Raw genomic sequence first — 16131 nt, forward strand, 5'->3', positions numbered from 1 at the left:
CGGGCTAGCCATGCTTCGGTTCATGGGGATGTCTCCGTCAGCTACACTTTGGTTGGTGCAATGTGCTATCATTCATCGTGGTCCTTCAAATCAGCCTGCTGCCTGCGCTGTGTGAGCCTACTCATGCCATCCACCTTGCCCCCTCCTCTGCTGTTCTGTTATATTTTGCAGAACTTGAGGCCAAACCTGACGATGCAGAAGAACATTCAGATGAGGACGAGCCTGAAGAGAACATCTTCCAATCCCAATTTCCAGACCAAGAGCATGGGGGGGAGGGGGAGGGGGAGGGATGGTTGTACTCACTTTGGAGGAGATGCAGAAGCCGCCCCTTGAGGTGCTAGCCCCTTCCATGAGTAGTGGTTTGAATGTTGGTGGGACATTCCTGAGGCTGGGGTTTCCAGTGGGGTGCAGCGAGGCACACCCAGGGCCCCACCGTCACAGGCTACGGGTCCCAGTGGGATGCAGCAAGGCACTCCCAGGATGAGGAGGGGAAGGGGAGCTCGACAGCTCTCTCCTGTGGTGCAGGATCTAACAGATGTGGTTCAGATGATGGCAATGAGTACGGAGAGCATTGACCTTACACGATCACTCCTGGACACCATCAGTGGGGTGCATAATGAGGTATCGGGACTGTCGGGAGAAGTAACAACACTCTCACGAGAAATGGGAATGCTGTACGTGAACATGAGGGAGGGAATAGCTCAGTCAGCAGAAGCAATGTCGGTGCACATGAGGGGTGGAATGTCGCAGGCAGCTGATGCGCTGTCAGTGAATATGAGGGAGGGAATGTCGCAGGTAGCTGATGCACTGTCAGTGAACATGAGGGAGGGAATGTCGCAGGGAGTTCAAACACTGTCAGTGAACATGAGGGAGAGAATGCTGGAGGCAGTTGAAACACTGTCAGGGCACATGAGGGAGGGAATGTTGGAATTAGATGCTGTAATAAGGGAACACACCCAGACGTCGTGCCCATTGACAGAATCAACTGCCACTCCCACGCCAATCCCCAGACCAGCTTCTGAAAAGGCCCAAGCCGGGCCTTCCACATTACAGCTGCTCCCCACCCCCATCAAGAAGAGCGCATTACCCAAGATGTTCGAAAGAATAAGCTTGGTACCTGTTGTGTATCTGTAAAGCATGCACTCCCATGTTCCGCCACCAGGGAGCTCATCTCCTGAAGTCCCAATGGATCCCAGCATCCCTTGGGAGCACCGTATATAAGCCGGCCCCTAAGGCCTGTTCCTCACTCTGGAGTGCCTTATTAAAGACTGAGGTCACTGTTACTTTAACCTCCCTGTGTGCAGTCTCATCTGTGTTAGGAACACAATAACTGGCGACGAGAATACGAATCCAACACAAAGATGCAGCAAACTGTGGGCATCCTGGAGAAGTTCTCAGAGGGTGAGGACTGGGAAGCCTATGTTGAATGGCTAGACCAGTACTTTGTAGCCACCGACCTGAACGGAGAAGGAAGCGCTGCAAAAAGAAGAGCGGTCCTCCTCACAGTCTGCGGGGCACCGACCTACAGCCTCATGAAGAATCTTCTGGCTCCGGTGAAACCCACAGATAAGTCCTATGAGGAGCTGTTCTGGTTCAGGAGCATCTTAACCCGAGGGAGAGCTTGCTGATGGCGAGGTATCGGTTCTACACGTGCCAGCGATCTGAAGGTCAGGAAGTGGCGAGCTACGTCGCCGAGCTAAGGCGACTTGCAGGACAATGTGAGTTTGATGGCTACCTGGACCAAATGCTCAGAAACTTTTTTGTACTGGGCATTGGCCATGAGACCATTCTACGAAAATTTTTGACTGTAGAGACAAGGACTCTCAGTAAGGCCATTGCAATAGCACAGGCGTTTATGGCCACCAGTGATAACACCAAACAAATCTCTCAGCACACAAGTGCTAGCAATGTTCATAAATTAACTGGAACTGTATTTGCGAGCAGAAATGTACAGTGCAGAACCCACGAATCTGCAACTGCCAGCAGGCCTCAGGTAACCCAGATGACTCAGAGTCCGCAACAAAGGATGAATGCAAGGCAATTCATACCTTGTTGGCGTTGTGGAGGCTTCCATTCAGCCTATTCATGCTGCTTCAAAGGGTATGTTTGCAAGAGCTGTGGAACAATGGGGCACCTCCAACGAGCTTGCAAACAAGCTGCAAGCTCTGCGAAACCTGCTAACCATCACGTGGCAGAGGATGATCGGTCCATGGTGGATCAAAGCAATTTCAAGCCTCAGAGAGAGGAGACAGATGCTGAAGTACACGGGGTGCACACATTTTCGACAAAATGTCCACCTATAATGCTAAACGTAAAATTGAATGGTTTACCCATAGCCATGGAACTGGATACTGGCGCTAGCCAATCCATCATGAGTAAAAAGATGTTTGAGAGACTGTAGTGCAACAAGGCATTCAGACCAGCCCTGAGCCCCATCCACAGGAAACTGAGAACGTACACCAAAGAGCTTATCACTGTCCTGGGCAGCACCATGGTCAAGGTCACCTACGAGGGCATGGTGCACGAACTGCCACTCTGGAATGTCCCGGGCGATGGCCCCACACTGGTTGGAAGGAGCTGGCTGGGCAAAATCCATTGGAACTGGGATGACATCCGAGCGCTATTACATGTTGATGAGGCCTCATGTACCAAGGTTCTTAACAAATTTCCTTCCCTTTTTGAGCCAGGCATTGGAAACTTTTCTGGGGCGAAGGTGCGGATCCACTTGGTCCCAGAGGCACGACCCATTCACCACAAGGCGCGAGCGGTACCTCACATGATGAGGGAGAGAGTGGAAATCGAGCTGGACAGGCTGCAAAGCGAGGGCATCATCTCCCCAGTGGAATTCAGCAAGTGGGCCTGCCCGATTGTTCCAGTACTCAAAAGTTATGGCATGGTCAGGATTTGCGGCGATTATAAATTAACTATTAATCGTTTCTTGCGACAGGACCAATACCTGCTACCGAAGGCAGATGACCTATTTGCGACGCTGGCAGGAGGCAAGATGTTCACCAAGCTCGACCAGACTTCGGCTGCATGATGCAGGAGCTGGAGGAGTCTTCGAAGGGCCTCACCTTCATCAACACGCACAATGGACTGTTCATCTACAACAGATGCCCGTTTGGAATTCGGTCAGCTGCAGCGATCTTCCAGAGAAATATGGAGAGCCTACTCAAGTCGGTACCACACACGGGGGTTTTTCAGGACGACATATTGGCCACGGGTCGGGACACCGCCGAGCACCTACAAAACCTGGAGGACCTCCTCCAGTGACTGGATCACGGAGAGCTGCGGCTGAAGAGGTCAAAATGCGTCTTCATGGCAACAGAAGTGGAGTTTTTGGGGAGAAAGTTCGCGGCGGACGGCATTCGGCCCACAGACGCCAAGACAGAGGCTATCAGGAACGTGCCCAGGCCACAGAACGTCACGGAGCTGCGGTCGTTCCTGGGACTCCTCAACTATTTTGGTAACTTCCTACCAGGGTTAAGCACCCTTTTAGAGCCCCTACATGTGTTATTGCGCAAAGGTGAGAACTGGGTATGGGGAAAAAAACCAAGCAATTGCTTTGGAGAAAGCCAGAAACATTTTATGCTCCAACAAGCTGCTTGTATTGTATAACCCGTGTAAAAGACTTGTGCTAGCATGTGACGTGTCGTCGTACGGAGTCGGGTGTGTATTACAATAAGCTAACGTTGCGGGGAAGTTGCAACCTATCGCCTATGCTTCCAGGAGCTTGTCTAAGGCTGAGAGGGCCGACAGCATGATTGAGAACGAGGCATTAGCGTGTGTGTTCAGGGTAAAGAAAAAGCATCAGTACCTGTTTGGCCTCAAATTTGAGCTGGAAACCGATCACAAGCCCCTTACATCCCTGTTCGCAGAAAAAAAGGGGATAAATACTAATGCCTCAGCCCGCCGACAAAGGTGGGCACTCGCGCTATCAGCATATAACTACACCACCCACCACAGGCCAGGCACCGAGAACTGTGTGGATGCTCTCAGTCGGCTACCATTGCCCACCACGGGGGTGAAAATTGCGCAGCCTGCAAACTTGTTGATGGTGGCGCAGCCCGCAGACTTGTTGATGGTCATGGAAGCATTTGAAAATGATAAATCACCTGTCACGGCCCGCCAGATTAGGTCTTGGACCAGCCAAGATCCTCTGCTGTCCCTAGTAAAAAACTGTGTACTGCAAGGGAGCTGGGCCAGCATCCTTGTTGAAATGCAAGAGCTAATCAAGCCGTTCCAGCGGCGAAAGGACGAGCTGTCCATTCAGGTAGACTGCCTGTTGTGGGTTAACCGCGTAGTGCTACCAAAAAAGGGCAGAGAGATGTTCATCTCGGATCCCCACAGCACACACCTGGGTATAGTAATGATAAAAGCGATAGCCAGATCCCACGTATGGTGGCCCAGTATCGACTCTGACTTAGAGTCCTGTGTACAGCAATGCAGCGTATGTGCTCAGTTGAGCAACGTGCCCAGAGAGGCACCACTAAGTTTGTGGTCCTGGCCCTCCAGACCATGGTCGAGGATCCATGTCGACTATGCGGGCCTATTTCTCGGTAAAATGTTCCTGGTGGTAGTGGATGCTTTTTCAAAATGAATTGAATGTGAAATAATTTCGGGAAGCACCGCCACTATTGAAAGCCTGAGGGCCATGTTTGCCACCCACGGCCTGCCTGACATACTGGTCAGTGACAACGGGCCATGTTTCACCAGTGCCAAATTTAAAGAATTCATGACCCGCAATGGGATCAAACATGTCACCTCGGCCGCGTTTAAACCAGCCTCCAATGGGCAGGCAGAGTGGGCAGTACAAATCATCAAACAGAGCCTTAAATGAGTCACAGAAGGCTCACTCCAAACCCGCCTGTCCCGAGTACTGCTCATCTACCGCACGAGACCCCACTCACTCACAGGGGTGCCCCCGGCTGAGCTACTCATGAAAAGGACGCTTAAAACCAGACTCTCGCTGGTTTACCCCAGCCTGCATGATCAGGTAGAGAGCAGGCGGCAGCAACAAAATGTAAACAATGGTCGTGCCATTGTGTCACGGGAAAGTGATCTGAATGACCCTGTGTATGTGCTAAACTATGGACATGGTCCCAAGTGGATCGCGGGCACGGTGATAGCTAAAGAAGGGAATAGGGTGTTTGAAGTCAAACTAGACAATGAACAAATTTGCAGAAAGCACCTGGAACAAACGAGGTTGCAGTTCACAGACTGCCCTGAACAACCCACAGCAGACAGCTCCTTTTTCGAGCCCACAACACACACCCAAAGGATCAACGACACCATGCCAGACCAGGAAATCGAATCCATCACGCCCAACAGCCCAGCAAGGCCAGGCTCACCTAGCCGCCCTGCAGGGCAAACAACATGCCAGCCCAGCGAGGGCACAGCCAACACACCAGATCAGACATTTGTACTGAGGCAGTCCACCAGGGAAAGAAAGGCTCCCGACTGCCTCACCTTGTAAATAGTTTTCACTTTGACTTTGGCAGGGGAGTCATGTTGTGTATCTGTAAAGCATGCACTCCCATGTTCTGCCACCAGGGAGCGCATCCCCTGAAGTCCCAATGGATCCCAGCATCTCTTGGGAGCACTGTATATAAGCCGGCCCCTAAGGCCCGTTACTCACTCTGGAGTGTCTTAATAAAGACTGAGGTCACTGTTACTTTAACCTCCCTGTGTGCAGTCTCATCTGTGTTAGGAACACAATAGTACCAACCCGAGAAATTCTGCACCACCGCCTGCGGGCATGGGTGGTGGAGTCACCAAGACCAATAAGGTGGTGGAGAGTTTGATGCAGCCTTTCTTTACTGCTGCCGTTGTTGTTGTTATGATTATTATTGTTACTGTTGTAACTGTTCTCAAATTAAAAGTTTTTTGTAAGTTATGTAAATTTACAAGTTTAAAAGTTTGTCAGTAATCTTAAAGTTTTTAAGTGATCTCAGAGTTTGTAAGTGATCTTAAAGTTTGGAAGTGATCTTAAGTGAAAATGTTAAAGTTTGATACAAGAATACGTTGATTAAAGTTAAGTTAACTACAAACAAATGTTTGCTAAACTTTTGAATAAAATACATTTTAAATTATAACTGAACTATTTCCATTATTTGTTCCATTATTAACACAATTTTTTGAAGTAAACAAGAATAATTTCTATCATTTGTTCCATTAACACAACAGAACATTCCGGAACAGGTCCAAACAGTAAACATGGTCCATGTGGAATAGTTGCCACTGAGCCTTCAGGCAGCAAAGTGATCATGGATAAACTGCTGGCGCAAGGCTCAAGGGATTGTTAAAGGGGCACGTCGTACTCCGGGTTCAGGTAGTTGCATGGCTTCCTAATCCTCGTCCTCCTCCTCATCATCATCTGCATCTTCATCATCATTAGTCGCTCTCATCTCAGGTGGGTCTTCTACTACCAGATGCTGCTGCCTCATGATGGCTAAGTTATGCAGCATGCAGCACACAACAGTGAACTGACTGACAATCTCAGGCAAGTTTTGCAATTTGCCTCCGGAATGGTCCAAGCATTGGAGACGTTTCAAGATGCCAATGGTCCTCTCTATTATGTTGCGCGTCGCAATGTGCGACATGTTGTATTCCCGGTCAGCTTCCGTCCGGGTTACATGTAGGGGTGACATGAGCCAGGTGGTGAGGCCGTACCCTTTGTCTCCCAGTTGCCAGCTCTGCTCTTCTGGCTGCTGCTGAAATATGGCAGATATAACACTGTCATGTAGGATGAACGCATCATGGATGCTCCCAAGGTAGCTTGCATCAACTGACATGATGTGATGCATGTCGTCACACACGAGCTACACATTAATTGCGTGGAAGCCTTCTCTGTTCCTGTACATCTCGGAATCCTCCAAGGGTGCTCGCAAGGTTGCCTGAGCGGTCATGGGGAACTTTATGTAGTCATTTCTCTGGGCATATAGTGCAGCAATCACCTGCCGAATGCAGACATGTGTTGCATGTTGAGAAATGGCGCACACATCCCCAGTTGTAGCTTGACCAGATGCGTGGAATGAAAGTGCAGCTGTCACCTTCACTTCAACTGACAAAGCAATCCTCCTATCGCTTCTAGGTTGCAGGTCTGCTTTTACTAACTCACAGATCTCAGTTACAACTTCTTTGCGGAAACGCAGCCTTCGGTCACAGTCTGCATCACTCAGGTGCAGGTACGAATGCCTGTCTCAATATACCCGATGTGGGTAAGGCCTCCTGCCCATCACCCTATGGGCTTTGAGGTTCCTCATGCGATGTCGTTGAATCAATTGTCTCCTCTGCAGCATCATCATGCAAAAGGCTTGTACAAGGTATGGCATTGTCAGTGTTGCTCCCATGCTTAAATTTTACCTATGCACGAAGCTCAAAATGACAGGCAGGCAGGACAAGATTCTTTGTTCTCTCTCCTCACAAGGTCTGTATGGACTACACCCAGGTCTGAACAGGCACAGTGATCGATAACTCCCCTCCACCACCCCACAACCCCTAGGGTTGATTTGATGAGTACTGCAGGCTTCTGATGCCTTCCATGTACCTTCCACAGCCCCCCACCCACCCGGCCTTGAATTGATGCAGAGTGCAGGCTTCTGATGCCCACAGGCCCACCCCTACCCGCCCCGGCTTCTCTTGCAGCTGAGCCCCGAGCCCCTGTATCCGGGTGCAGGACCGATTCTGCGGGGCGACGCACCAACCCTCAAGCCCGGTTTGGAGATGTTCGGTGGTGACGTGTCGGTTGAAAAAAAAATGAAAACTTACAGAATTCCATCAAACGTCCATTTACTACATTATAAGGTAAAAACATAAAATCTTTATTATGCATATTTAAGTGTTCTTGACTTCCTCCAAAACTTCACTGAATAGCAATGGCATCTTTCTGAGCCGATTTTTCAATGTGTGCTTTTTCTTAATTCACTAGCAGGTTTTTCAGGAGTGGTCATATACACCGACCTAGGAGAATTTTTTGGGGGGGCAAACTTACATAATTGACAAAAACTGGCACAGGCCTCAGGTTATGCCACTTATGACGCAAAAAAACTTGAACCTAAAAAAATTGTAACTAACTGAGTTACGCTGGCGCACATTCCTTGGGGAAACTTAAATTTTTTAACTTAGGTCAAAAAAAGCAGCGTGCGCCAAAAAAATGGCGCAAATGACAGGAAAATTGAGTCCAAAGATTGGGGCTCTCACATGCGGAAAAGGAAAACCGGAAATAAAGATGATCAAACTTTTTAAAAATATATATTTTTAAGATTTTAAAACATTTTATTTTTTATTAAAATATATAAATTTCCCAGTGCACAAAATTAACATTAGTTTGTCAAGCCATTAACTTTTGTTTTGCAGTTGATACACTGTTAAAACCCCTAATCCCTTTGGGTCTAACTTTTAGTGGGGAATTTAACAGTGCACTTACTGTGGAAGAGCTGTCGTCAGTTTCCCTGATTTGAGTGATTACTCTGATTGCCAATTCTGTGGAGGATGGGCGGAGGCAGCCTGTGTCGGAGCAATGAATGACAGACTGCAACTTCAGGTCAGTTTCAAAGGTGGAATGATGGCGAACGCTACCAGTTCGCCATCATCTGGACCGCAAATTCTGGCCCATTGTCTTTCGGATGAGGCATTAAATCAAGGCCCCGTTTGCCCTTTCAGGTGAAAGTAAAATATCCCATGGCATTATTCAAAGAAGAGCTGGCGAGATCTCTGCGGTGTCCTGACCAATAATTATACCTCAAACAATATCACTAAACCAGATTATCTGGTCATTGATCACATTGTTGCCTGAGGGACCTTGCTGTGTACAAATTGGCTGCCGTGCTGTGACTACATTTCAAATTAGTTGTAAAGTGCTTTGAGACGTCCTGAGGTTGTGAAAGGCGTTATATCATTTAAAGTATTTCTTTTTCTGGGGAGAACCTGTCCGATTTTCATTTGATTGATGTCAGTAGCATGACAATCGGAATGGATCTGCAATGGGTGGGCAATCCACGCCGCCAGATTGCTGCCCATGTGGCGAAGATAAAAATATAGCCCCATGACTCAAATGGTAATGCGAGCTTCATGCACACGGGTGATACTATGTAATAGCCAGAGGCTGCTGGAGGTTAGTCAGCACCTCAGAAACACGACCAAAGTATAAGTTTAAATTCAGCCTTACATTAAAGAACAGAGGAATACAACAGAGATTCTCGAGTTTAGGAAGATGGATTTGGAAGGTGTTCTAGTTTGGGGTTTTTAAACATAATTTCTATTTTAGCAGCTGTGAGAAGGACGCTAAGAGGCTGCAGGGTGAGTTGGACAGGTTAGGCGAGTGGGCAAACGCATGGCAGATGCAGTATAATGTGGATAAATCTGAGGTTATCCACTTTGGTGGCAAAAATACGAAGGCAGAATATTATCTGAATGGCGACAGATTTGGAAAAGGGGAGGTGCTACAAGACTTGGGTGTCATGGTACATCAGTCATTGAAAGTTGGCATGCATGTACTGCAGGCGGTGAAGAAGGCAAATGGTATGTTGGCCTTCATAGCTAGGGGATTTGAGTATAGGAGCAGGGAGGTCTTACTGCAGTTATACAGGGCCTTGGTGAAGCCTCACCTGGAATATTGTGTTCAGTTTTGGTCTCCTAATCTGAGGAAGGACACTCTTGCTATTAAGGGAGTGCAGTGAAGGTTCACCAGACTAATTCCCGGGATGGCAGGACTGACATATGAGGAGAGATTGGATCGACTGGGCCTCTATTCACTGGAGTTTAGAAGGATGAGAGAGGATCTCACAGAAACATATAAAATTCTGACGGGACTGGACAGGTTAGATGGAGGAAGAGTGTTCCCGATGTTGGGGAAGTCCAGACCAGGGGACATAATCTAAGGATAAGGGTGTCGAAATCTCGACCTCCGAAAAGAATGACTCCGACACTTACAGCTCCGGCAGAAGTTTCTTTAATTTACTTGCTAGCAAGGGGCAGGTCACACTCAGTCAAGGGCTAAGTGAACACCTCCGCAATGGTACAGTTTCACAAGATATTTATACAGTAAAACCCAAGTTATGGCCTCTCCCCGTGTATTGGCTCTGTCTCGTAGTCAGTGAATACAGATAAAGAGTTAATTACTACATCCTTGTCCTGACATGGTTTCCAGCTATTTCCTTTTGTCAGGGTTATTAGTTGGCCAGCCGGCCATTACTCCATGAGAGTGTGGTAATGAGCTATTACCTGTCTTGCATTGTTCAGTTTCCTAGTCAGTTTATCTGTTTGCATCAAATGGATGAGGTCTCTACAAGAGATAATGGCTGGTGGTTTGAGTCTAGAAGATAAGGGTGGGGTGACATGGAACTCTTGTCGTGTAGACAATAGGAGAGCACCATGGGGGGGTACTTGTCTCAGCATGACTTGTCTCCTAGCTGTCTGATGGCCATCAGCCATCTCAAACCAGGTTTAGCTGTTTATGCAAGCTGACTGGGGCTTTTCGCTCACGAGTTACCATCTCAGTTCAACTCCGGTTCTGGGTGAGCGTTCTGTGTCAGTTATGACCAATCTGATGGGAGCGGTAATGACCCTATCAGAGACTGAAAGTCCAGATTCAGTAATGACAGCAGAGTCTTCTGATGAATGAATATTGGATGGTTTGTCACTGACTGCATCTTCCTCAACCGGTTCTGGTTCATCCGTGTGCCGCAGTTTTATCTGATCAACATGTTTTCTGCATGTTTTCCCATTCTTGAGCACGACAATAAACACCCTGTTACCCTCCTTGGCCGTAATAGTACCGGCGATCCACTTTGGATCTTGATCATAATTCAGCACATAAACTGGATCGTTGACAGAGATGTCATGTGACACATCAGCATGATCATGATACCATTGCTGATTTTGACGCCTGTTTTCAACATGATCATTCAAATCAGGATGGACAAGAGAAAGCTTGATCTTGAGACTTCTCTTCATCAGTAGTTCAGCAGGGGAGACCCTGGTAAATGTGTGAGGTCTTGTCCTGTAACTAAGCAATATACGTGACAAACGAGTCTGCAGTGAACCGAGTCACATGTTTCATGCTTTGCTTGATCGTTTGAACCACACGCTCTGTTTGACCATTAGACATAGGTTTGAATGGAGCAGACCTTACATGTCTGATACCATTGAGTTTCATTAACTCCTGAAACTCAAGATGTATGAAGCAAGATCCGTTATCACTCACAACAATGTTAGGCAAAAACTATGAGTAGCAAACTTGACACAAAGGCTCTCAATTGTATCTGTGGACGCACTGGAAGACATAATAATACACTCTATCCACTTTGAATATGCATCCACCACAACAAAAAACATCTTTCCCAGGAAAGGGCCCAAAAAATCGATGTGTATCCTCGACCATGATTTTGATGGCCATGACCAAAGACTCAGCGGAGATTCCGCTGGTACTTTACTGAGCTGCATGCAAGTATTGCACTGATGCACATATGATTCCAGATCAGAGTCAATTTCAGGCCACCAAACATGAACTCTGACAATGGCTTTCATCATGACAATACCGGGATGAGTGCTATGTAGTTCACATACAAATTTTTATCTGCCTTTCTTAGGCATAACAACACGATTGCCCCACAGTAGACAATCTGACTGAATGGATAGTTCATCTTTGCGACGGTTGTAAGGTTTGGTCTCATCATACATTTCCTTAGGTATTGCAGACCCAATCACCATTGAGGACATAATGTTTCACAACCGATAAAATAGGATCATGGCTGGTCCAGCTCTTCACTTGTTGAGCAGTGACAGGAGTTCCTTCACTCTCAAAAGCATCCATTACTAACAGTAGATCTGCAGGTCAAGCATCTCCACTTCAGGTGTGGGCAACGGCAGACGACTTAGTGCATCAGCACAATTCTCAGTGCCAGGTCTATGATGAATAATATAATCACAGGCAGACAATGTCAACGCCCACCTCTAGATACGGGACGATGCATTGGTATTAATACCTTTGTTTTCTGAAAACAATGAAATGAGTGGCTTGTGATCCGTTTCAAGTTCAAAACGAAGAGGTACTGATGCATCTTTTTGACCCCATACACACAGGCCAAAGCTTCTTTTTCTACCATGCTGTAAGCTCTTTCTGTCTTTGACAAACTTTTTGAAGCATATGCAACAGATTGTCGCTTACCCGACTCATTTGCTTGTTGGAGTACACAACCAACCCCATATGATGAAGCATCACAGGCCAATACAAGACACTTACACAGATCATAGTGAACAAGCAGCTTGTTGGAACAGAGCAGATTCTTGGCTTTCTCAAAAGCTCTATCTTGAGATACATCCCAGACCCAGTTGTCACCTTTTCTGAGCAGCATTAGCTCTAATAAAGTGCTCAATCTAGGTAAGAAATTACCGAAGTAGTTGAGTAGCCCAAGGAATGAATGCAGCTCCATCACATTCTGAGGTCTGGGTGCATTTTTGATGGCCTTAGTTTTCGAATCAGTAGGCCTGATGCCATCAGCAGCAATCTTCCTCGTCAGGAATTCAAATTCAGGTGCCATGAAGACACACTTCGAATGTTTCAGCCTGAGTCCCACTTTGTCCAGACGATGTAGGACATCTTCAAGATTGTTCAGAAGTTCAGCAGTGTCACGACCTGTAACCAGAATGTCCTCTTGAAACACGACGGTTCTAGGAATGGACTTCAGTAGACTCTCCATGTTCCTCTGAACTATGGCTGCAGCCTAACGGATTCCAAAAGGAAACCTGTTGTAGACAAACAGTCCTTTATGGGTGTTGATGCAAGTGAATTTCTTCAAAGCTTTGACAAGCTCCAGTGTCATATAGGCCGATGTCAGATCCAGTTTAGTGAACAACGTTCCACCAGCTAGCATGGTGAACAGGTCTTCGCTAGCAGATATTGATCCTGTTTTGAAAATTGGTTAATCGTAACCTTGTGGTCTCCACAGATCCTGACAGTGCCATCACTCTTTAACACAGGAACAATAGGACTGGCCCATTTATTAAATTCGACCGGTGATATGACCCCTTCACGTTGGAGTCTGTCAAGCTCAATTTAGACCTTCTCCCTCATCATGTATGGAACAGACCGAGCTTTATCATAGACAGGTCTTGCATCAGAATCCAGGTGGATCTGCACCTTGGCTCCAGTAAAATTACCAATGCCCGTTCAAACAAAGAAGGAAACTTCTTCAACACTTGAGCACATGAAGTGTCATCCACCGAGGACAACACCTTGATATCATTCCAGTTCCACTTGATTTTCTCGAGCCAATTCCTGCCGAACAGCATTGGACCATTACCTGGGATGATCCATAATTGTAAATCGTGATCCACACCATCATACGACACCTTGACCACTGCACTGCCAATCACCGGTATGAGTTCCTTACTGTAAGTACGCAACTTGGCATTGACTGGTCTCAGCTTAGGCTTCACAGCCTCAGTGTCCCACAGCTTGTCAAATGTCCTTTGACTCATTATCGACGGACTTGCATCCGTGCCCAGCTCCATTGATACAGACACAGCATTCAGCTTCACATTAACCATTATTGGTTGGCTCTTTGTCAGGAACGAATACAGACTGTACACTTTCTCCTTGGATATCTTGGGTTGCATATCCGGGCCAGCACTGGATTGTCATCATCATCAATGTGATGAGCAGCAGCACGCTTGCTCAGTTGTGGACACATTCGCTGAAGATGCCCCACTTTCGAACAGTCTTTACAGATGTACTATTTAAACTGACACTGATGAGGCCGATGATAGCCCCCACAACGCGAACAGAGTGAAATCGAATTCATATCAGTTGGTGGAATTTGAGCAGCTACAGGTTTCACATAAGCAGTTGAGTAGGCCCTGCCAAAAGCAGCTCTGCCAGATGACGACACAATCTTGTTTACAGTACTTGCCATGGAGCTCCGACTCTTCGATGATATCTGCCTTAAATTATCATCAGTCGCCATGCATGCCTGGGCACTCGCGATGGCCTTGCTCAAATCCAGCATTCTGCAGCCAATAATTTCCAAAGGATCATATCATGGTTGATGCCTATCACAAAGAAATCTCACAGCATGTCTTCCAACGTGTTTCCGAACTTACACGGCTCAGCTGGACGTCTTCGGTCGGCGACGAATCCCGACACATCCTGGCCCTCAAGACGAACATGTGTGTAGAAGCAATAGCGTGAGATGAAGATCTCCTCTTTTGGCTTGAGATGTTCATGCACCAGAGCGCTCAAATCCCCATACTCTTTGTTCTTTGGACGTGCAGGCGAGAGAAGATTCTTTATGAGGTCATAGATTTTTGGACTACAAATAGTGAGGAGAACCGCCTTGCGCCTAACTACATCACCAGCTTCCTCCATTTTGTTGGCCATGAAATATTGATCCAGGTGGTCGAAAAATCCGCCCAATCCTCGCCATCCATGTATCTCTCCAGAATTCCAATGGTGCCCATTGTGCATGCGAAGGTTCTTGAGTTACCTCGTCGCCAAATGTAATTTATATACTGACTCGAAAGTCTTAGAAACATAGAAACATAGAAAATAGGTGCAGGAGTAGGCCATTCGGCCCTTCAAGCCTGCACCACCATTCAATGAGTTCATGGCTGAACATGCAACTTCAGTACCCCATTCCTGCTTTCTCGCCATACCCCTTGATCTTTCTAGTAGTAAGGACAACATCTAACTCCTTTTTGAATATATTTAATGAATTGGCCTCAACAACTTTATGTGGTAGAGAATTCCACAGGTTCACCACTCTCTGGGTGAAGAAGTTTCTTCTCATTTCGGTCCTAAATGGCTTACCCCTTATCCTTAGACTGTGACCCCTGGTTCTGGACTTCCCCAATATTGGGAACATTCTTCCTGCATCTAACCTGTCTAAACCCGTCAGAATTTTCAATGGTTCTATGAGATCCCCTCTCATTCTCCTGAACTCCAGTGAATACAAGCCCAGTTGATCCAGTCTTTCTTGATATGTCAGTCCCGCCATCCCAGGAATCAGTCTGGTACTGTAAATTCACTCAGGTGCAAACCTGGTTCAACTTTATTCGCACCCAAAGTGTGCACATGACATGGTACTCGCTCTTATATACCAGGGCCCGCGCGCCGAGCGTACAGCCTGATCACCTCCGACAATGGCACTCCCTGGTGTCTAGTGACCCCAAGCATCAAAAAACACAAATATTATTTCCAGCGGACTCTTTCTGGTCTACCTCCATGGCACATGCAAAGCTTCAGCCGTTTGATTTCATACTGTCTTTTCTGTCGAATATTTAAGATATGGGTTCACTGAGCGCCTACATCTGGGCAGCTCTAGAGATCCCTGCAGCACTAGTGGAACTCGAAGGTCCTCTTGTCCTATACCCTCAATTTCTTCGACAGCGCTGTCAATTAATTCTGTTTAAAGATCCAATGGTACAGATTCGCATTGTATCAGAACATAGTGTGCCGAAAATTCTGGCCTCACCGGGTCCAGACGAAGTACGCACGGACCCGGCGAGACCCCGCAAAAGCCAGTTTTCGGGGCGCAATACGCATGATTTCTCTTGACAGATCCTCTGCATCCCCGGGAGAAGAACATTCACGCGGGAGAGATTGGGCTATTTGCCGTTCTGTTGCCCAGCGAATGTCCTTCAAACTTTTACATCTGGTAATAGCAGGCATATAGCTTACTTTTACCAGTGTTAGAGCTTTAAAACATATAAAAATGAAATGTAGTCATATATTTATGTTAAAAACCTAGTCCATTAAGGTAAGTTTATTTTAAATCCTGTTAAAACACAAAAAAAATTCCCCCCAAATTTTTTTTTCTAAAACATTAAATTAACTTTAATTTCAATAAATTATAAATATGAGGTGTGGTTTTTATTATGTTGTGTTTCTTGTTTTAGGAGGGTTTTCTCATTGATAGTAATGGGAACTCATAAAAACGGAGTTCCCATTATTATCAATGAGAATACTAGTCAGTGATTGGTGGTCCCGGCCCACGTGACTCCAGCATTTTCATACTTACAGGGATGCCAGCTCCCATTACGCTTAGAATCGAAGGCACCTCCGTGACCGCCAAGTATTTCGCAAAAAATTTTCGGGTCAGAGGCGTTTGTCCGAAGGAAGCCTCCGACCAG

The sequence above is a fragment of the Pristiophorus japonicus genome, chromosome 3 (genome assembly GCF_044704955.1).
Source record: "Pristiophorus japonicus isolate sPriJap1 chromosome 3, sPriJap1.hap1, whole genome shotgun sequence".
Classification (NCBI taxonomy): Eukaryota; Metazoa; Chordata; class Chondrichthyes; family Pristiophoridae; genus Pristiophorus; species Pristiophorus japonicus.